Genomic DNA, 15831 nt, shown 5'->3' with positions numbered 1-15831 from the left:
TGCTGGATTTTCCCTGTCGAGTTCACTTATTAAGTGGGCCAGATCCTACATTTCTGTGTCTACACTTAAATGACCTAACAGCCTATTTCTCCTCCATTGTCTTTTACTGTATCTATATAATTACTCAAAAAAATGAAAGCTGAGGGCTCATCTTCTCCAACAGAATATTCACCAGAAAGAAAAGTTCAATGGAAAAAAAAATGTAATTCCTTTTGTGTGTGTGTGATCTTCACCTGAAATCTTTTATTTCTCCCTGAAACTTTTGTTAATGTTGGAGCAAAGAACTATCCAGCATAGTCTGCAGTTACTGTCTTCCCTTCAACTTTTCCTTCATTCTGTCCTCAGAGTGCTCTAATGGTCACTGCAATCCATGCACTATGTCAATTTATTTTTGTCCTGTCTGTCTTTACCAGTGAAGAAGCTTTTGCCTTCGCATTTAGTTTTTCTGTTGCTAAAGAACAATTTATCTCCCCTCCAAGCTGGAAAAAAAGAAATAATTTCATTGATCAACTTTGGAAAACCTGAAAAGACACTTTTTAAAAATGTATAAAGGTAAAAATATTTGGTTTGGGGAATTCTAATTGCAGTATCGACTAGTCAATAAGTTTAGATCTAAAAGTCATCATCTTGCACTGCAAAATGCACAATTTTTTTCTGAAGAAAATTGTGAATCTAAGCAATATTTCATTTTTTTTCTGCCTGTAAGCTTTGGAGTTTAAAGGCAGTGGAATTTTGAGCAGGTTTACATTTGGCTGCAAATATTTTGACAATTTTCTGGTATCATACTCAGTAGAAATTACAGCATCTAAATCTGTAATCAATGAAAAGTGCTGAAAACACACAAGAAAATGTGCAAAAGTCAACAGATGCAGAATACAGATGGAGAGCAATTCGCACACCACCTAACACCTTGTACCTATAATTGAGAAGCTATTTTGTCTTTATTTCCTTCTTTTCCTCTTAACAAGATTGTTCTTCCAGCTTTGTAAATCACATATAACCAAATGGGCAACAAGGCCCCTCGCAGGTGAATGCTCAGCTGCTTCCCTGGGGCTCAGAGTCGGGAGCTGGTGCCTGCCTGGGGCCGTGCAGACGCTGCCTGCAGCCCCACCAGGGCCGAGGTGCTGCCGTAGCTGCTGTGTCGGTTCTTCGCTCGCTGCATTTCACTGCTTAGCATATCAGCATAACCTACCACAATTTTCAGTTTTGCATTAATACACCAGCCTACAAGGGGCGGTAACTGAGGCGTCCAAGACTTGGATAATATTAGCTGTTGTAGTAAAAGAGATGATTACCACCCATGGAGCTAAACCCAAGAGACACGTCTCTCTTCTCTTACTTAAATATATGTGATTAATACTTTTCAGCTCTTTAGAGAGCTTGTTCCTTGCCACTCTGACACAGACTAAAAATGGGTTAATTTGTCAGTATTTATTAAATCAGCTAGGAGGCACCTGGCTGGAAAGCTTAATAGCAATAAGGGGCTGACTGAGGGCTCTCAGTTTCTTCCCAGAAGACAGAATAATAATCTGCTCTCATTTGTGAAGCCTTTCTTAGAGATGTTATACAACCATGAGAGTCAGATTGTCTTAAATACTGGATCCTACCTGCGTGAGACCTACCTCCAGGCTCTAATGTTGGTTATCAAAAATCTTTCTCTTTTGCTTTCAAAATACTAACAATAATAATATTCATAATATAAAAAACAGCTTTGGAGCCCCTTAATTCCCTCATTAAAGGAACACTGCACATTTTGGAAGTTGAAAATGTGGGATAAGAAACAATTCACAATGGTATATAAGCTAAAAACAAAAATAAAAATGAGGAAAACACCGAAGGATGTTCAGAAGGATGTTCAGATGAGCGTTTGGGACACAGATTTCTATGTTGTGCAGCCAGATCACTCCAGTCTTGGCTGTTAGCTTTCCTTTCAAACTGATGTTTAGTGAATCATTAAATGTAGAATGATTTCAGGTGTTCCCTGACTGCCTCTACTTTCCTTTCCACCCTGATAGACAGGCTTATAAGTTCCAAAATTTTTTTTTCTGTAACTCAAAAGTAGTGTTTCTAGAGAAAAAAAAAAAGAGGTTCATAAAGTAATCTCTGAAATCTAATTGCCAGTGTCAGTTATAATAAAAATGTCCCCATTACTGCCCAAAACCAGAATGGGGAAGAGGCTCTTAAGCAATTGAATTATATTGACACAAGAAGCCACTGAAAGCAGCAACTAATTAGCTTAGTGGTATTGCTGTAATGTATTACAGTGCTCGCCCATAATTTAGACAGCTTTGGGTCTTTAAAAGATACTTGGACATTTGCTGTTTTGTTTCTTGTAGATTTGAAGTCAATGGGATGACCACTGACTTACTGAAAACAGCATTTTGCCAATGCTCATGCTTTTGAAAATCTCATCTTTAAAGCACTGTGGAAGTAATTGGGTAAGCATGTTGGCATGGACTGGGGAAGGGAAACCAAATTGCTTTTTAACACCATCTAATGGGCTGTAATGGACTCGATTTAATTAGAATCTCTAAGGAATTGCTGACCAGAACAAAAGGGACCATTTGGTTTTTAAGAAAACAGGTATTTACAGAAAAATAAATGTAAAAAAATCAAATCTGAAATAACATCTTTAACTCTTCAGCAGAAACCTCTGGGTACTTAAGAAACCCTAAACTTCTACAAGAAAATGTTTGTCGCACAATGTCACCTTTCTGCCAACATCCAGTACAGAACAGGGATGAAACTTATGATTTATAAGACATAAGGACACTGCTCTCTATATTTTCAGGTAGTAAAGCTGTTATGATCAGCAACTGCAACACCACAACGCCTGGAAATATGGTCAGAATGCATAATTTTGCTTTGCAGTTGGAATTGTAGCATCCTTCAAAAATTTCATAAAGTCTGGAATTAATTTTTGTTGGGAGAAGTTAAAGGTCTTCTGGTAGTGCAAATTTTTCTATGGTTTGGACCAAAGCAAAGATCACATCACTTTCCTTATGTAACCAGAATTATAGCATTTGATTTTTTTTTTTTTAATTTGTTTCTTCATTTGTTTGGATGATTTTGTACAGTGATTAGAGACAATAAATGTTTTAATTAAGCTGTTTTGATTTTCTCTAAAATCATTGCCAACTTGAGCACAAGATGGTACACAAAACCCAAAATTATTTTCTGAAAATGTTATGCTATGCCATTTACCAAATCAAGCACTTCCACTTCTCATCAGCCTTAGAATAAAATATTCTGGGGTTAGGGCAAAATGCATCTATCCTATTATGGATATGCCATTTTCTGTAAAATTGTTTTTCAGCCAGTACCTGGAATATGGCTAACCTACCAGCGTTTGGCTTGAAAATAAAAAAACTCCATTTTACCATTTTACCTTACCTAATTTTACCTTATAAATATGGTTTCTCCTGTTGAAAAGTAGTCCTATTTAATTCAATTAGTAAATAACCAGAGCAACAAGAGACACATTAACTGTTTTCCCCCTGGACTTCTCACTGCCCTTCTAGCCACTCAGCCTTACTTGTTCTTGGCAATTCTGCAATTGCCAAGCTTTAAGTGTAGCCCCTTCTATCTCATGTCTTGCTCCAGCATGCCCTCAGTTTACATTTCTTCTTTCCATTTACCAAGAATATTACACTTCTTTCCACTTTTGGAGGTGAAATAAAGGAAATGAAGATTCAACAACAAGCTAGTGCTATAGCTCCCTACAATAGCTAGTGGTTCTTTATTGCTTGTTCAATTCTTTATTTCTCCACCCTGTTTTATTTTATTTCCCATTGTAAATAAATGCCCAGCTGAATGAAAGAAAGTGTTAAAATAGCAGTAGGAAAAGAGAGATCCCAAAGAAAATGGAGTCAATCCTACTAGAATATGAAATATAATCTTTAACTTTTTGTATTTTGTGAGGTTAGAAGGCAAGAAGGTGAATGCATTAATTCTTTCTCAGGCTTTCCATTGTAATACAACAACAAACAATATCTTTGATTTTTTTTGTACCTTCAGTGTGGCTATTTCCAGTAGAATAATTTTTAACTGGGATCTACAAAGCCTGACTCTCATAGGCTACCCGTACTGCACAATCCTGACACGGTCCAGCACGTCTTTGTTGCTTATTCCAGCAGGGACACGAATTAATTATTCTAGTCTGGGTGTGGAATTCTCTTTGAGCAGGTTCAAAGTGGGATTTTGATGCACAGATGGCCTTACAGACTCTGGCTCTGGTCACTTTTGGAAAGCAATAATAATACACGGTTTCTCCTGAATGAAACATTTTCACATTATCTGTGCCTGAGCATTTCTATTAAAAGCTCATGTTCTTCTTGTACAGTTAAAGTTGTTTACTGGCTATTCTTATCTAACAAATCTGTAAATGTTTGTACAAAGTTGTGCTTACCATGTAGGTTAGATTTTTTTTCAGTGCTTTAAGATGTCATATTACTCATGAATCTATGAAGTGTAAGTGTTCTTTCTGCACACCACCCACATAACACATTTTAATTACATCATATACATGCCCTCTTTTGTTCATATTTTGACTATTTCTTCTTTTAGTTATTATGGAAATAGTTGTGTTACTGGCATGTTACTGACACCACCAAAAGGCAGAATTCAATTTATTTGTCTCATGTTTTGAAATGCAGCAAGCCCACTAATTATCTTCCTTTTCTTCCATCTGTAAATGCAGTCAGTCTCATTGAAGTGCTCTATATGTTCTCACCTACTTTGCAGCGAGACTGAATAAAAGCAAACTCAAAGGAAAATGCTACTTCTCAAAATTATGTTCAAGTTTATTTGCTGGAACCTCGGAGAAAATAGTTAAAAGCTTTTCAATATAAATGTTTAAGCTACAAAATGAGTTAGATCCTTTTCTTTTTGTTGTTTGGTCTCTTTTCTGCATTTCTTTTTAAATGGTTAGTGGTTTGCAGTGGTTGAGACCGCTGTTTGGGGTGATGGTAGTAAACGACATTACGTCATCATTCTGACAAGACATTTAATATCTTTCCTTATTAATCATCTTCCACCTTTGAAATACTTTGTTACTGCATTTTTAATTCATTGTATGAGGTTTTTTCACCAAATAAGGGACAATACTTGGTCATTTCTTCCATGGCCTAGAGTGGAGGCAGTATTTTAATCTCTCATTCTGATGTGAAATGTGTAATGCAACTAGTGGGATCAAGAAAAATATTCAGTACATGAACCAAAAATCAAGTTGTTGAAGATAAGAGAACGAATCCCCAAAAGCTGTATACTCACACCACCAACGTATTTATTGAGGTAATACATTGCAAAATGCATTCTATTGAAAGCAAGGCATTTAAAATTGAGTTACATATTGATCCAAAAAGAATGAAACTTGTTCTAAATGGTTCTGGTTTTCATTTTGAATTTCTTCCTCTGTACTCCCTAATGTGTCAAAGCAAGAAGCCCAGCAGTGCTTATTCCCTGCCCAACCTGTTGATATGTTTACCCTTAAAATTTATGACAATGGCTAAAAATTTTAAAGGATTGTAGCGTAACATCTTCTCTATCTATCATTCTATGATCCCACCGAATAGACCTGCAAGGCTACACAATGAGCAAAGTTCCATTCCAGAAAATGTTTCTAGAAGCTCTAAGAACAGAGCTTTGCTGCCTTGAATTTTTAGCCAGAATTTAAGGATAGAAAGAATAGTCAGGTGATCTAGCTTGAGCTCTATCAAAAGCATTATATTTCACCCAAGAGTGAAGCTGCAGTACCATGTACTTTTGATAGACTACAAAATTATTTTTGGATGTGGCCTCAGTCATGTTTTATCTCTGTATATTTCTGCAGGATTAGAACTCTAAAGTATAGTGACAGACTTGCCTCCTCTGGCAACTCTGAAACCAGTGATTCTGATGCATCTCACATAAGAGTTTTTGATGCATCTCACATAACACTTTGAAAAGAACTTGGATGTCTGCAAGAAGTCTGTATAATTAGCAGCTCCATCACAGGATAGAGATAGTAATGGAGAACAGGTGAGCTTAATGAATGAATCCCTGGCTGCAGAATGAAGTAGGAACAAAAGCAAACTCACTGCCAGTCTGACCCAGGGAAATTCCTTTCCTGGATCACAGTCTGCATCTTCATCTGAACATTTGACCCAGATGATGTTAAATATTATGTTATCTCCTACTGTACAAGTCTTCAAAGTACAGTATTCCTACCTCTGTGACTACTCGCCTTGAAGACAGTAGAATGAAACAAAGTAGAAAATATTTACCTAGCTGTATATTCTCAGGAAAAAAAATGCATCTTCCCACATGGAAGTATCTATCTGAAGCCCTGAAAAAGGACTGTGGAAGAGGTATGAGCTTGCTAGGGAATGCAGTTCCTTCCAGGTCCTATAAAAGAACACAAATGTGCAGGACCCACCCCACAGACTCTATGGTTAGGAGGAACAGGTTGGTCTTATATTTTGACACAGATCACAGGACTTCTCCCAGAATTGACTAAATAATATCTTTAAATGGATTATTCATGTCTTAGTACTTCAGATTGTGGTAAGTCTTATGGTCTGTCCTAACAAATTATTCCATGCTTGCCTGAGAGACATGCCTCAAAACTAAGAAATAGCAATATTACAGGTTTTTTTAAAATTTTGACTTCCAGTGACAGAAGCTGCTAACTCCTAGTCAGTGAGTCTAGATCTACCTAGTCTACATCTACCGATTTTCAATTATCTTCCTCATATACAGCCACAAACCTTATCAAATTTACCTTCTTGTTTGGTAAGATAAACCACTCACCATGCTTCCTGTGTCACATGGGAGCTGCTTTATACCTTCTGTCACTTTTTGAAGCTGTATTTGCATATTCTTCCTGAAGTATGAAAAACCAGATCATGGTCCTGTTACAGTTTTGGTCTTACCAAAACCACATATATAGACTGTATACACTTCAGAACCTTTTGGTAGAATCAGCTGCCTTTAGCACCCTTGTGTACAGTAATAGTTCTGGGTCCTTCTGTAGTCCCTGGCAGCTTTCAATAAGTCAGTATATAGAATTTTTGTATACTGTGTTTGCCCCTCTAGAAGTGCCTACCTGCCACCACTTATTATGAACTAAGCTGACTACCTTAGGCTTGATCCCTGACTTCTGGATGACTTGGGTTTGATCAAATGACTTCTGTCCTTCTCAGTTCTACTTCATCTTCCCGCTTTACATAAATGAAAAGCTACCATTAGCCTTTCTTGCCATAGAAATATACAAAGTGATCATGCTGAGGTGTCTAAGCTCTTCTGTGAATTCTTGCTTTCCAGGAAAGACTTATCCTCTTGCTCTAACCCATGTTCTTGGTTTCCCAGGACATTATCTTGGAGGTTACTGGATTTAACTTGTGACTCAGACCATTTGAAAAATGAGAATATTATTTCTAGTTACCAGCCCACCAGCTCCTGGATTTGTTTGGAAAATGTACCAGAAACTATTGCATGTTTATCAAAGAGATCACAAATAAACCTTTTGAGCATCCCTGGGGTAAGGCCTGTTTCCTGGGCACAATGTTGTATTATGGATTCCAATAGCCGAGGATCTCTAAGGCTGACCACTTCCTGCTTATTTATCAAGGAAACCAGGATAACTGAAATCCCTGGCAATTCTGAACAGTAAGCATGGCAGGGTCACCTCAAAGTCGTGGCCTTTAGATGCTACACCATGCAGATTATTAGGCAGGTGACAGGAACATGGACACAGTGCTGCACACCTCTTTCTTTTGTTTACTTGAAAAAAGTAATTCTCAAAACATTTAGATTTGCTCACTTCCCAGCAATAACATCCCTTGCCTTAACATTTCTATGGAGCTCCATTGATGACAGCTTCATTAGAACTTGCCTCAAATAAAACCAGATCACTGCACTGAGACATACAATTAGCCCAGACAGAGACCTAACAAATGAATGTAATACTTCTGTTGTCACATGGTCTAAGTAAACCATTATCTCTCCTTGAAATTTTGCCTCTTTAGCCTTTGCAACGTAGACAACAGTTTCACACTGGCAGAAAGCTGACCTGCATGCCCATATAGGTCTTTTGCAGCTCTTATCTACCAGTCTGTTGCTGTCTTTGTAGTAGCTTGTGGGTAGCTGTAGGATCTGTTTAACATTTGTGATTCATCTTTAGCCTTTCTTAATACCAAGTTGTCAACAATCTGCATTTAAATGAATAATATACTTGATTCAGTTTTGCTCAGTCACTGTGGTGTAAGTGCCTTACAAAATACCATCTCTTCTTGCTAGCGTTTGACATTTCAGTTTTACTAGGGTTCACCCTACAAGAAAAAAGTAATTCAAAGAATGAATTTCTGAGTGCAGAGAGATATCTCCTAGAGGGGAAACCACTTGTCTGGCAGTGACAAAACTATCCATTATCTATACCACAGATTCACTAGAGGAAGAAAAAGAATATTCACATCTTAAATTGCACTGTCATCTGTTACGTAGTGTAATGGTTGTTTTGAAGAATTGCTTCTGCCACTGGCCTATCACTACAGCAATATATTCCAAGAATGAAGGAGTGCTGAAAGTTTGAAAGAAGTTCAGCTTCCAAATGGGAAGGTCTGAAATCCGGAGCAGGACATTTCAACCTCTTTCAGATTTAACTGGCTCCCTAAAAGATTTGCAATGAAGATTCAGACCCCTTTACAAATTTCTCAGATTTTTGTAGCTATAAATAGATCTCAAACTTATTTTCCCCATTGTCTTTCATGGATCTTTCAGACTTGGTCTGGAGTTGTCCTGGTTGGTCAGACCACACTTCGAAAGATCCTGGTGTAGAGCAGATCAGCCTGTCGTCTGCTCTAACGGGAACCTCTGGATCCTACAGACCACAGTCCACACACTTACTTACAGCAGTGAAACAAATTCCCTAAAAAGACAAGTTCTTGGCAACCAGATAGAAGGAAAAGCTAATGATGAATCATAAATATTAAGGAGATCTTACATCTATTTAGTACAGAGATACTAACTAGGCTCCCAGAGCAGTGTAGTCACATTCAAACAGCACTCTGCCAAAGTTAATTAGCCTGGACATTTTTCTGCACAGCTAATTAGCCTGACTGAAGCACCACGGTTATACTCTTTGTTCGAAGCCAACGATACCTCCTTATTGTATGGATCTGGCATCTCTTACTCAGGACTTTACCTTTTCAACAAGTCATGACCCAAATACATCCCCACTTTCCATTCATGATCATTCTACTCCGGACATCTCCTCCTCTCATACCACACAGAATTAGTAAATGCAGATACAGTGTGTCAGTGTGCTAAAGCCACACATCCGAATACTAAAATAAGATTATTTTTTCAGCGTTTACCATGTATATGCTCGTTTGTAGGCCAAATTTCATCCTAAGTCTTAATATTGAGAGGCTGTCCTGAAACATGGATAACCATCTGCCTCTTTAACTAACGGAATAAATCTGTATTTATTTTAAAATACATTGTAGCTGTAGATGTTCATTTTCTCTATAGATGGCTAATTCTTTTGTGAACTTAATCAATCCCTTGCATACAACGATTTGAAGTGGTCGTGAGTCCTGTAAGTTAAAGATATCTCTTGTGAAAGGAATTTTATTTGTGCATTTTGAATAACCTTTCATTTTTATGCCTGCTTCATGCATTGCAAGAAAGGTTAAGTGGAATCTCATTTGACTGTTTTTCCCCTTCTCTTCTTGTAGAGATACATTTAATCCTCTAGTGTTTCTACCCCTTGTGATTTTAAAATGACACTTGTGATATTTCCTTCCTTATTTTTAATTTTCATTGGTTATAGGATCATGCGAAAAACTTCAGGTTTGTACACTCCGGTTGTGGAAAAAACTTTGTAAATAGGACTTAGGTGTACTCTAAATAAAACCAATGCTTCTCTGTCCTGGAATCACCTCAGTAAATGTTATGGTTTTTAATTCAGTCTTATGGCATTACTTCCTGGGAATGGAGGGAGAATGGTGCCTCTGTCTATACTAAACAAACCTGATCTCTTCATGCCTGCAGTATGAAGGAATTTCTTTGTGTTTCTCCCCTCTTTGTTATCCGTCTCTGAACACATTCTGTTTCTGCTATAACCACTGCTTAGCCAATGTTCTGAGAAAATGGCTAATGTGAAGATAGCATCATATTGCCCATTTATCTTTGGGTTGTATCATTGTAATATATATATATATCTCATCAGTGTCTTGCCATCACTTTATATTTCACTGAGATACTGCCTGAAGATTTTATGAAAATGCATATAGTCTCTATTATAACAAGAAACAGAAAATATTTGATGTATTCCACCATGGAAGATAATTAATGAACAGGATCAGAGACTAGTAAATGCATGACCCTGCTGGAAGGAACTGTTTGTGCCAACCATGTTGCCTCATCTAATCAACGACAAATCTTAGCATGTCAATGAAATGGGAGAAAAAGAGAGAGAAGGATAGACAAAGCAGCACACCCTAAATGAAGCCCTGGACCAAATCCTGTGTAAAGCAACAGGAATCTCTGAGTATTAAATGTGATGTTCAGGTATGTCTAATGAGTTCATCTGTGTTACATGTACAAAGTACCTCAGGACCTTAAGTTTTCCTGGACATTCTTCCAAAGCAAAGGGGAAACTGAGGATACCTTTAACTCAGGGTGTGTAAAATGAAAGAAGTAATAGCTCTTTAGGAGAGCAGTTCTATCTTCCAATTGCATTATGCATGCTCCCACAGAGTAGCCTCAGTGTGTGTCCTGCCCCTTAGATGAAGCATATGGGAGAATGCTTCAAGTTTATCTCTGGCTACCTTCTAGAAGCTTTGCAAGTGAGTTTCTTCTGCAGTGACTAGAGGAGATGCACTGCTATAAAGTGGAATTTTAGGAAAACAATTTGTTTGCCAAATCACATAGATTATTCTACAGGACAATATATTAGATATATGCCAATTAACTTTTGAAAAACATCGAGTTCAACAGTTTCCAAATGTGACTTAGTCATAGTTTAGATCGATAGGACCTTGCTATAAAGAGTTTTAAAAAAATGGATAATGCTCCATAAAAACAGCAAAAATCTTGCCTTCGCCTCCCTCCCCCCAATCTCTTTTACCAGCCAACTCACTCCATGGCTTCAAGGATAGATTCACAGCCAATGAAACTTGTAAGTTAGAGCCACCCCATGTTTATGGACCATTACCTCCAGGATTATTTTCCAATTCTTTTGTACAGTTTGCATCTACATACAAAAAATATTGGCTATTTTTTTCTGAAGCTGCCAATTTTTAAATCATTTCCATGAAGCATCATTATTTTCCAAGTTTCTCAACACTGTGCTGCAATATATGCAACACCTTGTATATTAGCCATAATATGCCATAATAGATCTTAAGTAAGATCTTAGCCAGGAAACTACTGGATAGTCAGATATAAGGCCTAAATCTGCATTTTATAATATTTGAAGTTTAAAATTAGTCATCAACATTAGCAGGGAGTCACAGAGCTATTAACTGTTGATTGGTCAGAAGAAAGAAAGGAAAAGTTACCAGGAAATCTTGGGAACCTAATTTGGACCTGATTTGCCAAGACCAGTTATGCAACAAGTGTGTTGTTAGACCTAATCATACATTTTCGAAGGTGGCATTTTGGATAATAGTAGGATTCTGTGATTCCAGCCAGTTGAGGTTTATGGAAGATTATGACTGTGGATTGTTACGTGATCTTTACTTAAACTCCTTTTTTAATTGATTAAGGATCCTCTGACTTTAACAAAAATAACTCACAGATGCCAGGTCACGAATTTGAACTTTTCTGAGGTTGGGTCTAAAAGCACAGAAAAGCAAATTAGAAAGAAACAGTTGGCCACATGAGGATACTAAGATATCACACTTTTTGCTTTTTTTATGTTCCTCAGCCGTTTCCCACAACTGATTCATTGTATAGCTCCTTAAAAACTATGAGCTTAGTGTTAACTTCTGTAGTAAACCAAAAGAGACTTTCAAGACTAGAAAACAATGATAGACTAAATTCTCAAAGCAAAATGTGATTAGGAACATGATCTTAGGTCCTTATTCAAAACCTGTGGAAATCCCTGGGAAAACTCATTCACTTGCAGTGAGTTTTGAATCAAGCCTTTAAACAACATTGTAGGACCATAAGTCAGAGATTCTCTGATAGCGCTAGAGTGTGGGTGCCTTTGAAGTTTTTTTCCAGACACTGAAGATGCTAATTTTGTTGTAGGCATAGAAAGTCTTTTTTTCTCCTTGACTGCTCTCATTCTCAAATAAAACAACTGAATCAATACAAATATTGGCTGCTTTCAGGATTAGTTTTTATGATGAGCTTTGAACAGAAACAATGAGTGCATGAGCATAAAGGAGCTTGTTCAAAAGACATTTGAAAGTCTGCCAAACAGCTCTTTCTACAGCTGTATTGCCCATTTGAGATGGGTAGAGCTCAGGTTGTGGAACTCTCTGTGGACCCTCCTCAAGCCTGGTAGAGACTTGCAAGGCACAATTTGTTCTGAACTGATGTTTAACACTGAATACTGATTTGAAACATGTCAAGAACAATAGAAAACAAAACCTAAAGGCATCTCTTTTACAGCTGACTTTTCTCTCATCTCACAACTCTGATCTCCCTGACAAATAGTAGATATACTGAATTTGTCTAACATTTTCGACCATCTTTCTTGGAGAAACGGAATTGCATTGTGTTTCAAGATAAACCCCATGGCTAGAACCTGATTCATCCTCCCTTATTTCAGATATCTACAATGTAGATGAACTCTTCGCTAAGTTATTCACCTTCAAACGTTTTTTTAGTCAAGAGAGAAATGGCCTCTTCTAGGTTGTATCTGACCTCATTAGGGGCAGAAGAATCACAACTGTCAGTGCCTATTTTTCTTAATTGAAGGAAAGAAAATGTACATTACCAGCTCTGATTTAGATAACCATACTGAAGAGATTAAAGTTGGGTGAGATGACTCACTGTGTGTGAGTTGTTGTCAACAGAGCAGTTTACTCATAACATGAATGAACAATAGGCTGCCCGCATTCTAAAAAACAGCAAATAAGCCAAATTCCCTGAACTGAGGCTTGCTTGTTCGATGTGTATCATCTACCCACAAAGCAAGCAAAGCTGCTCTAAATGATAGAAGTATGTACCTACCACTACCACACATAGCTACATATAGTTGTGGCCGTCAGCTCCTCCCAGTTATCCTTATATACTGCTATTTCTTTCTAGTTACATTGAAAATGAAGTGATTTGTCTGGGGATGTGAAGAAGATGCAACCAAAGCAAATTGTACCAGGACAAAACCTGCTTATCCCGATTCCTTTTGTTTTTTAAGTCCTGAGTAACCAGAAGGAATTTAGACACTGGTTTAGGTGCTGACACAGCACTGTTCTTCATAGGAGAAGGTGTCTTTCTGATCCAGGGAAAGGCAAATTGCCTGCTGAAAGAATAACCCACCCCACCCCATTTCTGTGTTACTGGAAATGCTACTTAAAAAATCTTCACATACTATGAGAGAAAGAAGGGAAAGCTTTTCAAAACAGGTGGAAGCTTCAGGCCTACATGGAGCTATTCAAATGTGGTCTTAACAGCTCCAGCAGACAGGGTTAATTGAAAAGATTATGGTTTCTCTGTCTAGATCTACATAATCTTCCTGCAAACCCTTTCTTGGCAAAGTCTAATGCCCATTGAGGGAAGGCAACAGTTCTAAGCTTCTATTTCATTTAGTTTCCCAGCCTGCAGTGATCAACATGCCCATTAATAACTTAATTATTACTTGTTTATTTGTGATAAGTTCACTGCTGAAAGGAAATCCCACACAAGCTGTGACTGAATAGATGACAATTAACATAAACAACAAAAAAAAAACTGTAGAAAAGTTGAACAATTAATCAGTACCAGGCTTTGTAGTACCTTGCATCCACTAATGCATTGCTTGCAGCAACACAACAGCTGTTCTTTTATGCATTTGTAACTCCCTCAACTAATTCTTTATTTATGATAAATTATAGCATATTTGGCCTGCCTGCATAACAGCATGAATAAATGCAACTACCAAGAGTTATATCAGATCTTGCAAATGCTTTCTGGGAACATGACCTCTAGGCAAGCCTGCATAAGTGAGTGGCCATATATCCCAGTAAACAGTGCGATGGGCCAGTGCTCAGGCCACCCAATGACTCTAGCAGCAGCTGGATTGCATTAAGCCTCTATGGCTTAATTCTTTTTATTATTATTAAATAAGCTATAGAAGAGTGAGAAATTAGTACTTCTGGCATTAATAAGGCCCATAAAAAAACTCTTTGACACTCTGCTTATAGTGCTTCCTTTCCTATTATTGAGAAAACCAGAAAACTAACTTTTTTATATCTGAGTTTTCAAGGGTTGTCCAGAGAGGTCCTGTCCTTTCTCCTTTTCAGTGTTTTGAGGTCTCCTGCCTGAGAGATGGTTCCAGGCTTGACCATGAACCACAAATTTTATGTGAAACATGATGCAGATAGCTCCCTTGATCTACAGCAGTGAAACTCCATCATATGCTCTGTTGCACTGACCTTAAAAAGGATCTTTAAACCTAAAAAGGATCATACATGTATGAAAATACTCATCACTGATATTAACTGAAATTGGGAACAGTCATAACTTTAGGTCTTAAGTTCCCCATTACCTGAGGTGTTCAGTGTGAAAAACATACTTTAAAGGTAGAGCTAAGTCATAAATTTCATTTCAAGGAAGTGTATTAACCAAAACTAGGAACTATTTGGACTGCAAGGAAGCAAGAGAAGTAGAGATCAGCAACCATGAAAAAAGCTTGAAGATGGTTGAATAATCCAAAGCAAGAAAGGATGGAGGATGAGGACAACAGAGTGTTGAAATAGAGGTGAAAAAGAGAATGTGGTTGGGAGAAGAAAGGAGAGTAGGAAAACTAGAGACAGAGATAGAAAGAATACTGCTGAAAAATAAGGACAGCATAAGCTCATAGCATAGTATTCCTTCTTCTGTATAATTTTGTTCTTAATATCTTTTGATGTAATGTTTTGGATACAACATAGCCCCCAACATTTTACAACTTGATTAATACCTGCAAGACTCAGGTGTTTTTAAGAATGCAAAATGGATATCATTCTCCTCCTTCTTTTAATTTATTAAGTGAAGATAAAAGTTTATGCAGGTTCCAAAAATGACCAGATAAATCAATGGAACAAAAACCCTTCAGTGACATTTTATTGCAAAGACACTATCTCTTTTTGAGGAATTCCCTTGGCTATGGACTAGGTGGAAGCTAGGAGACTATTCTAGATATGTGTCACTACCTATAAAAGTTTTCTTCAAGCACACCTTCCTCAGCTAGTGTCAAGACACTGGACCATTGGGTTTTCTGATGTAAATAATTTTAATTGAATTGTTGATCTGTAGGCTGAGATCAAGCAACGCAGTTGGGCATCAACTTAACTTCAGGCACAAAGATATCTTATTTATTTTGCTGGGACTGTTCAAAACTTTGAACACATTTAAGTTCATTCTTGTACTGTTACGCTAATGTAGCAGCTGTCACAACAAAGGCAGTCTCACATTTTAGAAAACTAATGCTTTTCCCAAGTCATGTTGTTGAGGGGGGCAAATATATAAGAAAAAAGTTAAATCCATGGTACTAATTCATGAAATGGCATTTTGCATGCTTTACTTAACTGAAATAATTAATAGATAATATTTATGTAATTATTTAACAGATTTCAGATTGCAGCTGGCATCTTTTAAATATTACGTAACTATTCACTTAGTGTAAAATATGGTAAATGATATAGCTAAATGCTTTAA

The sequence above is a fragment of the Ciconia boyciana genome, chromosome 1 (genome assembly GCF_034638445.1).
Source record: "Ciconia boyciana chromosome 1, ASM3463844v1, whole genome shotgun sequence".
NCBI lineage: Eukaryota > Metazoa > Chordata > Aves > Ciconiiformes > Ciconiidae > Ciconia > Ciconia boyciana.
The sequence above is the reverse complement of the archived record's forward strand: the minus strand, read 5'-3'. Positions refer to the sequence as shown.